At 45.3% G+C, this 14,795-nt stretch overlaps 1 pseudogene; it reads right to left on the minus strand.

Moving 5' to 3' along the window:
* Positions 1 to 1,119: 1,119 nt before the first annotated feature.
* On the minus strand, positions 1,120 to 2,681 carry LOC119476774 (annotated as a pseudogene).
* Positions 2,682 to 14,795: the final 12,114 nt, after the last annotated feature.

Genomic DNA, 14,795 nt, shown 5'->3' on the forward strand with positions numbered 1-14,795 from the left:
AACCACAACAACACATAATAGATGGAACTCACACTCTGCCTTTTATTTACTCCTCTACTTCATGATTTGTTTGTTTTTATTTGGGGTTTTTTTATATATACATTTGATATTGCAATATATTGTTATTAATTGTTTTTATCTGTTTGTTTTACTGACACAACAAACTTGAATTATTTCTGTATTGTTTTCTACCATTTCCATGTTCTTTTTAAATATCTATATATTGTAATTTGCTTAATGAATTGTATATATGTGTATATATATGTTTTTGTTTTTATTTGTTATTTTTTATTATTATTATTATTGAATTGACGCTTTGGCAATATTATTCACCTGACAGTCATGCCAATAAAGCAAATTGAATTGAATTGAATTGAGAGAGAGAGAAAGAGAGAGAGAGAGAGAGAGAGAGAGAGGCAACCACAATAATAGCAGAACAGCTGTAATAACTAATACAAGTAGGACTGATAACACAAAACCAATAGTAGTGGATGTAAAAGAATGATAATACAATTATCAGAATTGATGTCATTGGTCCTCAGACGGGCTTTCAAGCGGAGCTTCCAGCTGTCTCAGTCCACCATACATCTGGCTAGCTCGCCAGCACTGTCCAGCATCTCTTCTCAGTACGTCCATGTATGTTGGTGTGGGACGTCCCTGTGATCGATGCCCGTGCGTTGGTTCCCACAGCACCAGCATGCTTGCTGGGAGTTCTTGATATCTTTGGCAGTGACCGAGAAGTCTCATTCACCAGGTTGCCACTTTGTCACTAAGCCTTGGTAGTCCCTCATTAGCCTTGGTAGTCCCTCGTACAGACGTAGTTAATTAATGATGGTGGCAGTTGGTGTCAAGCAGGCACCGGACGCAGTAGCAGATGCAGCCACAATCCAGGTGACATCCAGATCCAGGTGAAACCCCGCTCCAAGTGTACCCCTGCTCCAGGTATGACCTCGCTCCAGGTGTGACCCCGCTCCACGGTTACCTGCGAGACAAGGAGGCACAAGGACTCCCGGGAAGGAATGAAGTTAGTAACAATGAATGGGACATGAGTATATCCAGAAGGAGAGAGGAGCTCAGTGTGTCATTGGAAGTCCCCCGGCAGTCTAGGCCTTTAGCAGCTTAGGTATAAGCGTTATCGAAGAGGAAAGTCTTTAGCCTACTCTTAAAAGTAGAGACGGTGTCTGCCTCCTGGACTGAAACTGGGAGCTGGTTCCAGAGAAGAGGAACTTGATAGCTGTAGGCTCTGGCTCCCATTCTACTTTTGGAGACTCTAGGAACCTCAAGTAACCCTGCATTCTGGGAGTGCAGTGCTCTAATGGGGTAGTAGGGTACTATGAGCTCTTTAAGATATGATGGGGCCTTACCGTTCAGCGTTTTGTAGGTGAGGAGGACGATTTTAAATTCTATTCTGGATTTTACAGGCAGCCAGTGTAGAGAAGCTAATACAGGAGTAATATGATCTCTTTTTCTAGTTTTTGTCAGTACACGTGCTGCAGCATTCTGGATCAACTGGAGAGTCTTAAGAGACTTATTGGAGCTGCCTGATAATAAGGAGTTGCAGTAATGTAGTCTAGAGGTAACAAATGCATGGACTCAATTTTCTGCATCATTTTGACACAGGATGTGTCTGATCTTCGCAATGTTACGTAGACGAAAGAAGGCAGTCCTTGAGGTTTGTTTTATGTGGGAGTTAAAGGACATATCCTGATCGAAGCTAACTCCCAGATTCCTTACGGTGGTGCTGGAGGCCAGGGCAATGCCATCTAGAGTAACTTATCATTAGATAATTTGTTTTGGAGGCGTTCAGGGCCAAGTACAATAACTTCAATTTTGTCTGAGTTTAACATCAGGAAATTGCAGGTCATCCAGGGTTTTATGTCCTTAAGGCATGCTTGAAGTTTAGTTAACTGGTTTGTTTCGTCTGGCTTGATCGATAGATATAATTGGGTATCATCTGCATAACAATGAAAGTTTATGGAGTGTTTTCTAATAACATTGCCTAAGGGAAGCATATATAAGGTGAATAGAATTGGTCCAAGTACAGAAACCTGTGGAACTCCGTGACTAACTTTGGTGTTCATGGAGGACTCATCGTTAACATGTACAAACTGAGATCGATCTGATAAATAGGACTTAAATCAACTTAGTGCAGTTCCTTTAATGCCAATTAAATGTTCCAGTCTCTGTAATAGGATGTGATGGTCAATGGTGTCGAAAGCAGCACTAAAATCTAACAAGACAAGTACAGAGACAAGTCCTTTGTCCGATGCCATAAGAAGGTCATTTGTAATTTTCACTAGTGCTGTCTGTGCTATGGTGCACTCTAAATCCTGACTGACAATCCTTGAATAAATTATTGTTCTGTAGAAAGTCACACAGCTGACTGGCGACTGCTTTCTCGAGTATTTTGGAGGTAAAGGGAAGGTTAGATATAGGTCTATAGTTGGCTAGGACCTCTGGATCAAGAGTGGGCTTTGTAGTGGTTATACGTGTCTTTGTGGTGGTTTTAACTATCTTTGTAATGGTTTTACATGTCTTTGTGGTGGTTTTAAATGTCTTTGTAATGGTTTTACGTGTCTTTGTGGCGGTTTTATGTCTTTGTAATGGTTTTACGTGTCTTTGTGGTGGTTTTATGTGTCTTTGTAATGGTTTTACGTGTCTTTGTGGTGGTTTTACGTGTCTTTGTAATGGCTTTACGTGTCTTTGTGGTGGTTTGTAGTGCCTTTGTGGTAGTTTTATGTGCCTTTTTGGTGGTTTTGCGTGCCCTTATGGTGGTTTTATGTGCCTTTGTGGTGGTTTGTGGTCATCACCAGCATGATAAGGACATCTTCCCATGTGTACATCACCCGGTGAGATCGATTTACATTGTTTTCTATAACGATAATGTTACTGTGCACAGTTAGCAGAGCGTTTAGCTCATGCTAAACTAGTGAGGTACTAACAAGAGTGTGTCCGCTCAGTGTTTACCGTTTGTCAACGTGCTGTCAGTGAGGAAGCGTCCAGCTCTCCTCTCTGCTCTGTGTAGCACTATAACGAACATTGCTTACTAAAGCTTCTGTGTTTACGGTTAGCAGCGCGTCCTCGCTCAGGCTAACTCGGCGCGACACCAGCAACAGCTAAGTATATTGGTAACATTACTGTATGCATTGTTTACTATAAACTTTACTGCCTTCTTAATTAGCAGAGTGCTCTCGCTCAGGCTAATTTCGGCATTGTTTTCACAACGTTACCGCCTTCACAGTTAGCGGAGTGCTCTCGCTCAGGCTAACTTTGGCATTGATTACCATAACGTTACTACCTTCACAGTTAGCAGAGTGCTCTCGCTCAGGCTAACCTTGGCATTGCTTACCATAACGTTACTGTCCTCGCATTAGCAGAGTGCTCTCGCTCAGGCTAATCGGGTAGACTCAGACATTGACAGTTACTGTGCTAGTGAAGACAGTGTGCTCGCTCTCCTCTCACTACACAGACTGTTTCCTGCACGTTCTCTTCAGTCAGCAGAGTGCTCTAGCTGACTTCAGCAGCAACTGACAGGGCAGAGTTTCTCCGTTGTTGTCACTATGCTCAACTCTCCAGGCTGCAACACCTGTATGGCTCCTCTTCAACCTGAGGATGGCCATGACCTTTGCCCCTCTTGTCTTGGCCTTGAACATCTGAGGGAGGGCCTCTCGGAGGACCTGTGCATGAACTGCAGCATCATGCCTCGTGCGGTGAGGGCTGCTAGGCTGGCTGAGGTAGAACTCCTGATGGGTTACGCTGGCCTCCCCTCAGGGCAGCTGGCCCCAGCCCAAACTACCCGTTCCAAGCGGCGGGCCACAGAGGCTGCGGGTGCGCCATCCAAGAAGCAGGCTAAGTCTGTCAAGCTGTCTTCTAAGGTGGATCTGCTTACGGCTGAGCTGGCCCAGATGAAGTCGCTCCTCCTCGCCCTTCATTCTAGTGCGGGTACAAAGGACGCAGGTACACCAACTCCGCCCACGGCTGAGTCATATTCGGAGGAAGATGCTGTCTCGATGGCGGCTTCAGCCACCCTCTTTAACGAATACAACGTGGAGGAGCCCTCCCATTCCTCTGGGCGCGGCTCCCGTTCCTCGGCCCATAGCTCTTCGAATGGGATGGGAGACAGTTCCATGGGAGCCATCATTCGCATGGCCTTGTCTCGCTTGCAGCTGGATATACGGCAGCCAGAATCGGCGCCTGCTTGCGCTTTCTTTAGGCGCGCGCCGGCCTCCACCACCTTTACTGTCCCTCCCTCCGAAGAATATCTTAGGGAGTTACAGGAACCCTTGCAACCATGCAGGATGCGGCGAAATTTGGCCTTGACCACATGCCAGCTATTGAGCCTGCCATTACTTCCCTCATAGTCTCCCCTGACGAGGCTCTGAGACCAGAGGCCAGGTGCCCTCGACCCCAATGTCGGGTCACAGATGACCTCCTCTCTAAAGCCTATGATACAGCGGCTCGAATGGGCCGCATCGGCAACTCCCTCTCTCACCTCATGCTTGCCCTCTCAGCCTCTCTGCAGGAGGCTGCTCCCGACGTTTCCTCCACCAGCCTCAGTGACACCCTGATGTCAAGGGAACTTGGATGTCTGATGTCCACGCTGGTTCAGACTCGTCGCCAGGTTTGGCTGGCGCAGTCGCCCTTGTCTGAGACATGTCGGAGGACCCTCCGTACTGTCCCAGTGGAACACAGTGCTGTTCGGGACAGCTGCCCTACAGGTACTTGAGCGGACTGTCCAAGCTGACCAGACCAGGCAGCAGTTCTCTGGTCTTCGTAGGGACATGCCCCCCCCCGCCAGGCCTAGGGGCTCCATGTCTGCCCCCCGAGGCCGCTCCCGGCCACCGGCTCAGCCTAGTGGCCACCATGGACCTCAGCGCTCCACCGAGAGGCAGGTCCGCTACCATAGCAACCCCGCCCACTTGCCCTCCAGGCAACCCCGGGCCGTGGACCCTAACCACCGACCCCCCAGAGCCTTCAGAGGCCGGGGGGCCCGCTACTGAGCCCCCGGGGCCGGCTGTCGGTTATTTCTCCCAGCAGCAGCTCAACCGCTGGGCAGCTCACACTTCAGACCCCTGGGTGGTGTCCACCCTAACCCAGGGGTACCAACTTCAATTCCGTCGCCGGCCCCCATCCTCCAGCCGGGTCATAATGACCATCATCAACGACCCGAAAAAAGTCCTAGCCCTGAACCAGGAGCTATCCGCACTTCTGGCCAAGGGGGCAATCGAGCCTGTGGACCCCCTGTCACAACCCGGGGGTTTTATTCAACTTATTTTCTTGTCAAGAAGGGCGGTGGACTTCGCCCAGTCCTAGACTTGAGGGGACTCAACAAGTTCCTGAAAGTCTTGCCATTCCATATGCTGAGCACAGCGGACGTTCTTCGTGCTGTCACCAGGTGGGAATGGTTCACATCTGTCGACTTGAAGGATGCTTATTTCCATGTTCCCATTGTGCCTCACCACAGGAGGTTTCTTCGTTTTGCTTTCCAAAACCGTCATTTTCAGTTCAGGGTGCTTCCATTTGGACTCTCCCTGTCCCCACGAGTATTCACCAGGTGTGTTGCGGCAGCCCTCTCGCCCCTGCAGTCACGCGGCATGAAGATCCTGCCGTATCTAGACGATTGGCTGATCTGTGCGCCATCCCCGCTTCAGGCGGCCCGGGACACAGCCCTCCTTCTCTCTCACATGGCCCAGCTGGGTCTCAGGGTGAACTTGGAGAAGAGCTATCTGAACCCCTCCCAGAGCATAACCTTTATTGGTATGGCTCTGGACACGGTCACTATGAGGGCTTGTCCGTCACTCCAGCGTGTGGACGACACCCTCCACCACCTTCACATCTTCCAAGGGGGCAGGTCGTTGACCCACATTCTGTTTCTTCGCCTGCTGGGCAAACTGGCAGCTGCCTCAGCTGTCGTTCCCTTGGGCTTGCTGTCACTGCACCCTCTGCAGAGATGGTTGAACGGCCTCCACTTGGACGCCAAGCGGCACAGGCACAAGAAGATAAAGGTGTCTCAACAGTGTCTTCTCGCTCTATCCCCATGGAGGGAGAGAGCGTACTTGGAAAGGGGCGTGCCCATGGGCTCTGTTCCATCCCGCAGAGAGACCGTCACAACAGATGCCTGCCTCTCTGGGTGGGGTGCAGTGTGGCAGAACAAGACTGCTCGGGGACAGTGGTCTGCTCAGGACCGCACAGAGCATGTCAATGTGCTGGAGCTACGCGCAGTGCACCTAGCACTCAAGCACTTCCTGCCATACCTGAGAGGGAAACATGTGCTCGTCCGGTCGGACAACACCTCGACCGTCTTTTATATAAACCACCAAGGGGGCACCAAATCTGCGAGGTTGCTGCAGACATCCCAGGCTCTCCTGACATGGGCAGCCTCTCGCCTGACCAGCCTACGGGCAATGTATTTGCTAGGGGAACGGAACCTTGTTGCAGATTTCCTCTCCCGTCACAAACCCCCACCGGGGGAGTGGCGCCTTCACCCACAGGTGGTGCACAAAATATGGAGTCTCTTTGGCAGAGCAGAGGTGGATCTCTTTGCCTCAAAGATGTCAACCCACTGCCCCCTCTGGTTTTCCTTGAGGGAGAAGACCAGCCCTCTAGGTCAAGATGCTCTGGCTCACACGTGGCCAGAGGGTCTCCTCTATGCCTTCCCACCGTTCCCTCTGATCCTACCAACGCTTCTCAGAGTGTTTCAGCAGGGCCACAGACTTCTCCCGGTGGCCCCCTTCTGGCCAGCAAGGATATGGTTCTCACTGATGCACAGACTCTGCTGCGGGACGCCCTGGCGCCTCCCCAGCAGGACAGACCTCTTATCTCAGCTGGGGGGTCAGATCTGGCATCCCGACCCCAGCCGCCTTCAGCTGTGGGTTTGGCCGCTGGAGGGCCCGACCCAATGCTGACTGATTGCATAGAGCCCGTCAGAAAGACTATTCTGAATGCCAGAGCACCATCTACCCGCCTGCAGTACGAGAACAGGTGGAAGTTGTTCTCTGACTGGTGTACAGTTCAGAAAGAGGACCCAGTACATTGCTCTGTGCCTACAATTCTTAAGTTTCTGCAGTCCCTCCTGCAAGGTGGCCGGTCTCCATCTACACTAAGGGTGTATATGGCTGCTATTTCATCGCAGCACGATAGGGTCGATAATAACACTGTGGGGAGCAACAGGCTTGTGTCTCTCTTCTTAAAAGGGGCTCTGCGGCTGCGTCCCCCGAGCACCCCGAGGGCTCCCGCATGGGACCTGCCCCTGGTGTTGGACGCTCTATGCTTGCCTCCCTTTGAACCCTTAGTACAGGCAGAGCTGAGGTGGCTGTCGGCCAAAACTTAATTTCTCCTTGCCATCACTTCTGCAAAGCGTGTAGGCGAGCTACATGCCTTGTCAGTAAACAATTCAGGTCTGAGGTAGAACTCAGATGGCTCAGGTGTCACTTTGTGGCCAAATACAGCGTTCCTTCCTAAGGTGCTGTCACGCTCACATCACAATCAGCCTATTCGGCTTGCTCAGTTTCAACCCCCAAAAGGAGATGGGGAGGATAGGGCAAGGCTGTTATGCCCAGTGCAGGCCCTTAGAGCCTATGTAGAAGCCACCGCATGCATACGGCGGTCAGAGCAACTCTTTATCTGTTACGGCGGTCCCAAGAAGGGCTGTGCGCTCTCAAAGCAGCGCCTGTCCCACTGGATCGTGGAAGTGATTGCCCACGCATACAGGGTGAATGACCGTTCTCCTCCATCCGCAGTAAGGTGCCACTCTACCAGGAGTGTTTCCACATCATGGGCAACCCTGAGAGGGGTCCCCTTAGAGGACATATGTGCCGCGGCCTCATGGACGTCACCGAGCACATTCTCCAGATATTATAGAGTCAATGTGGCCACCCCCCATCCATTGGGCGTGGTCCTTCAGCCGAGTTCCTCTGCTTCATCTTTATGAGGTATGTACTCAAGGATTCCTCGTGACTCTGTTGTTGTAAGTCATCCAGTGTTGAAGCACTGCCTCTGGCGGTCAGTAAGGATGAAATAGAACGAAAGTTACGAATGTAACTACGGTTCTATGAATCCTGGATGACCGCCAGAGTTCTTAGTCACTCAGAATCTCGTGATCCCGCGAGAAGATTCTGTAGAACTGATCTCGTGGATGACACCGGAACTTATACCTAACCAGGGTCATCCGAGGTCACACGTGACTTTGTTGATATTAATACTCGACCTGCGCATGCGCGAGACGAAGATATTCAGTGTTGAAGCACTGCCTCTGGCGGTCATCCAGGATTCATAGAACCGTAGTTACATTCGTAACTTTCGTTTTATGTGCCTTTGTGGTGGTTTAACGTCTTTGTTGTGGTTTTACGTGTCTTTGTAGTGGTTTTACCTGTTTTTGTGGTGGTTTTTTCATGTCTTTGTGGTGGTTTTACGTGTCTTTGTGCTGGTGTTGACTGTCTTTGTTGTTGTTTTACATGCCTTTGTGGTGGTTTTATGTGCCTTTTTGGTGGTTTTATGTGCTTTCGTGGTGGTTTACAGTGTCTTTCTGGTGATTTTATGTGTCTTTGTAAAGATTTACATGTGTTTGTGGTGGTTTTATGTCTCCGTAATGGTTATACATGTCTTTGTGGTGTTTTTACATGTCTTTGTGGTGGTTTTACGTGTCTTTGTGGTGGTTTTACGTGCCTTTGTGGTGGTTTATGTGCCCTTGTGGTGGTTTTACGTCTTTGTTGTGGTTTTACATGTCTTTGTGGTGGTTTTAACTGTCTTTGTGGTGGTTTATAGTTTCTTTGTAGTGGTTATACGTGCCATTGTGGTGGTTTTATGTGCCTTTTGTGGTGGTTTTTACTGTCTTTGTGGTGGTTTTACTTTTCTTTGTAATGGTTTTACCTGTTTTTGTGGTGTTTTTTTATGTCTTTGTTGTGGTTTTACGTGTCTTTATGGTGGTTTTTACTGTCTTTGTGGTGGTTTTACTTTTCTTTGTAATGGTTTTACCTGTTTTTGTGGTGGTTTTACGTGTCATTGTGGTGGTTTTTACTGTCTTTGTTGTTGTTTTATGTGCCTTTTGTGGTGGTTTATAGTTTCTTTGTAGTGGTTATACGTGCCATTGTGGTGGTTTTATGCGCCTTTGTGGTGGTTTTACATCTTTGTTGTGGTTTTATGTGTCTTTGTAGTGGTTTTACCTGTTTTTGTGGTGTTTTTTTCATGTATTTGTGGTGGTTTTAACTGTCTTTGTGGTGTTTTTTTCATGTCTTTGTGGTGGTTTTACGTGTCTTTGTGGTGGTTTTATGTGCCTTTTTGGTGGTTTTACGTGCTTTCGTGGTGGTTTATAGTGTCTTTCTGGTGATTTTATGTGTCTTTGTAAAGGTTTTACGTGTGTTTGTGGTGGTTTTATGTCTCCGTAATGGTTATATGTGTCTTTGTGGTGGTTTTATGTCTCCGTAATGGTTTTACGTGTCTTTGTGGTGGTTTATGTGTCTTTGTGGTGTTTTTACGTCTTTGTGGTGGTTTTACGTCTTTGTTGTGGTTTTACGTGTCTTTGTGGTGGTTTTAACTGTCTTTGTGGTGGTTTTACGTCTTTGTTGTGGTTTTACGTGTCTTTGTTGTGGTTTTACGTGTTTTTGTGGTGGTTTTAACTGTCTTTGTGGTGGTTTTACGTGCCTTTGTGGTGGTTTATGTGCATTTGTGGTGGTTTTACGTCTTTGTTGTGGTTTTACATGTCTTTGTGGTGGTTTTAACTGTCTTTGTGGTGGTTTTACATGTCTTTATGGTGGTTTTACATGTCTTTGTGGTGGTTTTAACTGTCTTTGTGATGGTTTTACGTGCCTTTGTTGTGGTTTTATGTTCCTTTTTGGTGGTTTTATGTGCCTTTGTGGTGGTTTTATGTGCCTTTGTGGTGGTTTTACATCTTTGTTGAGGATTTCTGTGTCTTTGTAATGGTTTTACCTCTTTGTTGTGGTTTTATGTGTCTTTGTAATGGTTTTACCTGTTTGTTGTGGTTTTACATGTCTTTGTGGTGGTTTTACATGTCTTTGTGGTGGTTTTAACTGTCTTTGTGGTGGTTTTACATGTCTTTGTGGTGGTCTTAACTGTCTTTGTGGTGGTTTTATGTGCCTTTGTGGTGGTTTTACGTGCCTTTGTGGTGGTTTTATGTGCCTTTGTGGTGGTTTTACGTATTTGTTGTGATTTTACGTGTCTTTTTTGTGGTTTTACATGTCTTTGTGGTGGTTTTACATGCCTTTGTGGTGGTTTTATGTGCCTTTGTGGTGGTTTTACGTATTTTTTGTGGTTTTACGTGTCTTTGTAATGGTTTTACCTGTCTTTGTTGTGGTTTTACATGTCTTTGTGGTGGTTTTATGTGCCTTTGTGGTGGTTTCATGTGCCTTTATGGTGGTTTTACATCTTTGTTGTGGTTTTACGTGTCTTTGTAATGGTTTTACCTGTCTTTGTTGTGGTTTTACATGTCTTTGTGGTGGTATTAACTGTCTTTGTGGTGGTTTTACGTGCCTTTTATGGTGGTTTTATGTGCCTTTGTGGTGGTTTTACATCTTTGTTGTGGTTTTACGTGTCTTTGTAATGGTTTTACCCTTTCTTTGTTGTGGTTTTACAAGTCTTTGTGGTGGTTTTAAGTGTCTTTGTGGAGGTTTTTCTGTCTTTGTGGTGGTTTTATGTGCCTTTGTGGTGATTATACGTGTCTTTGTAATGGTTTTACGTGTCTTTTGTGGTGGTTTTATGTGTCTTTGTAATGGTTTTACTTGTCTTTGTGGTGGTTTTTACATTTATTTGTAATGGTTTTACATGTCTTTGTGGTGGTTTTAACTGTCTTTGTGGTGGTTTTACATGTCTTTGTGGTGGTTTTTAGTGCCTTTGTGGTGGTTTTGCGTGCCTTTGTGGTGGTTTTATGTGCCTTTGTGGTGGTTTTACGTCTTTGTTGTGGTTTTACTTTTCTCTGTAATGGTTTTAACTGTCTTTGTGGTGGTTTTACTTTTCTTTGTAATGGTGTTACCTGTTTTTGTGGTGGTTTTACATGTCATTGTGGTGGTTTTTACTATCTTTGTTGTTGTTTTACGTGCCTTTGTGGTGGTTTATAGTTTCTTTTTAGTGGTTATACGTGCCTTTGTGGGTGTTTTATGTGCCTTTGTGGTGATGTTTTGAGCCTTTCTGGTGGTTTCTAGTGTCTTTGTGGTGGTTTTCGTGCCATTGTGGTGGTATTAGGTGTCTTTGTGGTGGTTTTTACTGTCTTTGTGGTAGTTTTCACTGTCTTTGTGGTGGTTTTATGTGCCTTTCCGGTGGTTTTACGTGCCTTCTTGGTGGTTTATAGTGTTTTACTGGTGATTTTATGTGTCTTTGTAAAAGTTTCACGTGTGTTTGTGGTGGTTTTACATTTGTTTGTGGTGGTTTTATGTCTTCGTAATGTTTTTACGTTTCTTTGTGGTGGTGTTTAGCGTCTTTGTGGTGGTTTCTATTGCCTTTGTGGCGGTTTAGCGTGCCATTGTGGTGATTTTACATGTCTTTATGGTGGTTTTGTGTGTCTTTGTGGTGTTTTTACATGTCTTTGTGGTGGTTTTACGTCTTTGTTGTGGTTTTACGTGTCTTTGTAGTGGTTTTACCTGTTTTTGTGGTGTTTTTTTCATGTCTTTGTGGTGGTTTTACGTGTCTTTGTGGTGGTGTTGACTGTCTTTGTTGTTGTTTTACGTGCCTTTGTGGTGGTTTCTAGTGTCTTTGTGGTGGTTTTTAATCTGTTTGTGGCGGTTTTTAGTGTGTTTTTGGTGGTTTTACATGTCTTTGTGGTGGTTTTTAGTCTCTTTGTGGTGGTTTCACATGTCTTTGTAATGGTTATACTTGTCTTTCCTGGTTTTATGTGTTTTTGTGGTGGTTTTACATGCGTTTGTGGTGGATTTACGTGTCTTTTTGGTGGTTTTACGTGTCTTTGTGGTGGTTTTTGAGCCATTGAGGTGGTTTTAGGTGTCTTTGTGGTAGTTTTTACTGTCTTTGTGGTGGTTTTATGTGCCTTTCCGGTGGTTTTACGTGCCTTCTTGATGGTTTATAGTGTCTTACTGGTGATTTTATGTGTCTTTGTAAAAGTTTTACGTGTGTTTGTGGTGGTTTTACATGTGTTTGTGGTGGTTTTATGTCTTCGTAATGGTTTTACCTTTCTTTGTGGTGGTGTTTAGCGTCTTTGTGGTGGTTTCTATTGCCTTTGTGGCAGTTTAGCGTGCCATTGTGGTGGATTTACGTGTCTTTTTGGTGGTTTTACGTGTCTTTGTTGTGGTTGTACATGCCTTTGTGGTGGTTTCTATTGTTTTTGTGGTGGTTTTTATTGTCTTTGTTTTGGTTATACGTGCCTTTGTGTGAGTCTGTGTTTTTTTTAGTCTCTTTGTGTTTTTCTTTCGAATTTTGTTGTAGTTAGGGTTAAGATTAGTTTTATATATTTTTTTTTTCTTGCTCTCAAGTCTGTTTCACACCGCCGGAGACGGGACGCAGCTGAAAGAAGACTGAAATATCAAATCTTCCTTAGTAGAATGTGCCGCTCTGCCTGTCTGTCTGCAGTCTGTGGACTTGTCCATGTCTGTGATTGGTCATAAACTGCAGACACCGTCTCGTTCATGTGAACGCGCTCATATCCAGATTGAGAAACCCTGGGTTGATTTGCTGAGTTCAGCGTCGTAGGACCTCTTAGCGGGATCTCAATTGTTAGGGTTAGGAGAAGATACCCTGGGTATGTTGAACTGGCTTCGTAGTGCAGGCCTCAGGTCCCATTGGTCAATGTTAACTTTCTCAACTACTATTCAACTACCAATTTATTTCCTCAGTGGACTACATTTACCATCAGCACTGATTGGACATCCACATAAAAGATGGCGAAAGTTTCCTTTAACTTCTCTCTGTGAAACTGTTCATTTTGATAAGGAACTGCTGACGGATTACAGATTATAAAACTGTTGTTTCTGTTACCATGACAACCAGGGCAGACTGAGATGTTCCTATCAGATTAATGCTGTCAGTTTCCTGTAGAAGTATTAACGTCAGCAGAGCCACTGAGAGGAGACTGAATTACAGCTGCAACTATATTAATAGTTGATGAATCTATGGATTATATTTTACAAGTAATCAATCATTGAGTCTATAAAACATCAGGAAACAGTGAAAAATGTGCAGCACAGTTTTTCAGAGTCCAAGGTGACGTCTTTAAATGTCTTGTTTTTACCGTCCAACAGTCCAAAACTAGGACTGTCAATAGATTACAATATTTAATCGTAATTAATCACGATTGTCCATAGTTAATCGTGATTAATCGCAAATTAATCACACATTTTTTATCTGTTCTAAATGTATCTCAATGGGAGATTTGTCAAGTATTTAATACTCTCATCAACATGGCAGCGGACAAATATGCTGCTTTATGCAAATGTATAGCGCCTGTCATGGGCAGCCCCCTCGCTCTGATATCTCTCCATGAATGCATGTATAAAGGTCCTGTTTGTGCATGTGTGTGTACTAATAAAATATAACAGTGAAAAAATTTAATTTCCCCTCTGGGATTAATAAAGTGCCTTTCTTCTTCTTCTATGACATACAGTCAGATGTCATATCTCAGGTAAAGCACCATATCATCTGAGAAGCAACATACAGCGAGGGTAGAAAGGGTGGAAAGGGTAGACAGGGTGAGCATGACAGAAGAATGACCCACTTCATTTACTTTCACTCAGTTAAGAAGTGGACCTTCCTCCAAAGATGTTCCAATAATTCCTTGATTACTTGATTACTTCACCAATCAGCTGCAATCAATAGTTCCATTCAACTCATTAAGTAATCATTTCAACATGTAAACAGTACACTGTCACTAAAGAAGAGGTGGGTGAATAAACATTCTGAATGGGATATGAAAACATGTTCTATTTATTTAGAGGAAGTTGTCATTTAATGAACAAGGTAGTGAAGGGGAACGAGCTCTCTGCAGAATTCATTATTCAGGTTGCTTAGATATGGCACAGGTAATGATGTCCACAGGAAGGACATTCGTGTCCTCCTGTGATGTTTAGCAGACAGACATGTAAACAAGGACAGATCTAAGAGCAGTCTCGTTGCTCAGTGTTTGGCATTCGGATGACATTGGAGCAGACTGCCAGCTGGTGCTGCTCCACATATTAACCCTATGATGTAACTCAGTCCTTCTGGTTCACAGTCAGCAACACTTAGCTTCAGAGAGAATCCTTATGCTACTTATTTTCTATATTTGTAACGGCATCTTATAAAGTAATGTGACTTTGTGCAGCAGAAGATGGGGTAGGTAGACTAGTAGCCATCATTGATTTAGATCATTTTACTATTTAACTATATCCAGCATAGTCCTCTATCCTTTACATAGTGCTGTTACTTCAATTCAATCTCATTGTTGTCATTTTTTAGTTTTTTAAAGTGTTGAGTTTTAAGTGAAGAGCTGATTAGTTTAAGCGTCTTTTTACCTGCATTTTAAAATGTCTTCTGCAAAAAGACTGTTGACTGCAGTTGATGGTAAACGGGTATTATCTCCGTCTGAGAGACTATTGATGGATAAAATAACTCTGAGGGTTAAAGGTTCTCTACACGGAATTCAGAGCATATTTATGATTGAGGGATTGCTTCCACACGGTTCTCAACGTGGCGACAGCTGAGCTGGCGCTAACGGTGAAAAAAACAACGGCAACAGTACTGACAGAGCTAACAGTGTTAACCTGGGGGGGGACCGGTGGGTGGGCGCTACGCTTGCAAATGGCGACATTTAAGACATAGAAAGCAAATGCAAAAAAAGGTGCTGATTAAGCACTAAAATAATT

Source organism: Sebastes umbrosus, chromosome 18 (genome assembly GCF_015220745.1).
Source record: "Sebastes umbrosus isolate fSebUmb1 chromosome 18, fSebUmb1.pri, whole genome shotgun sequence".
Taxonomy (NCBI): Eukaryota; Metazoa; Chordata; class Actinopteri; order Perciformes; family Sebastidae; genus Sebastes; species Sebastes umbrosus.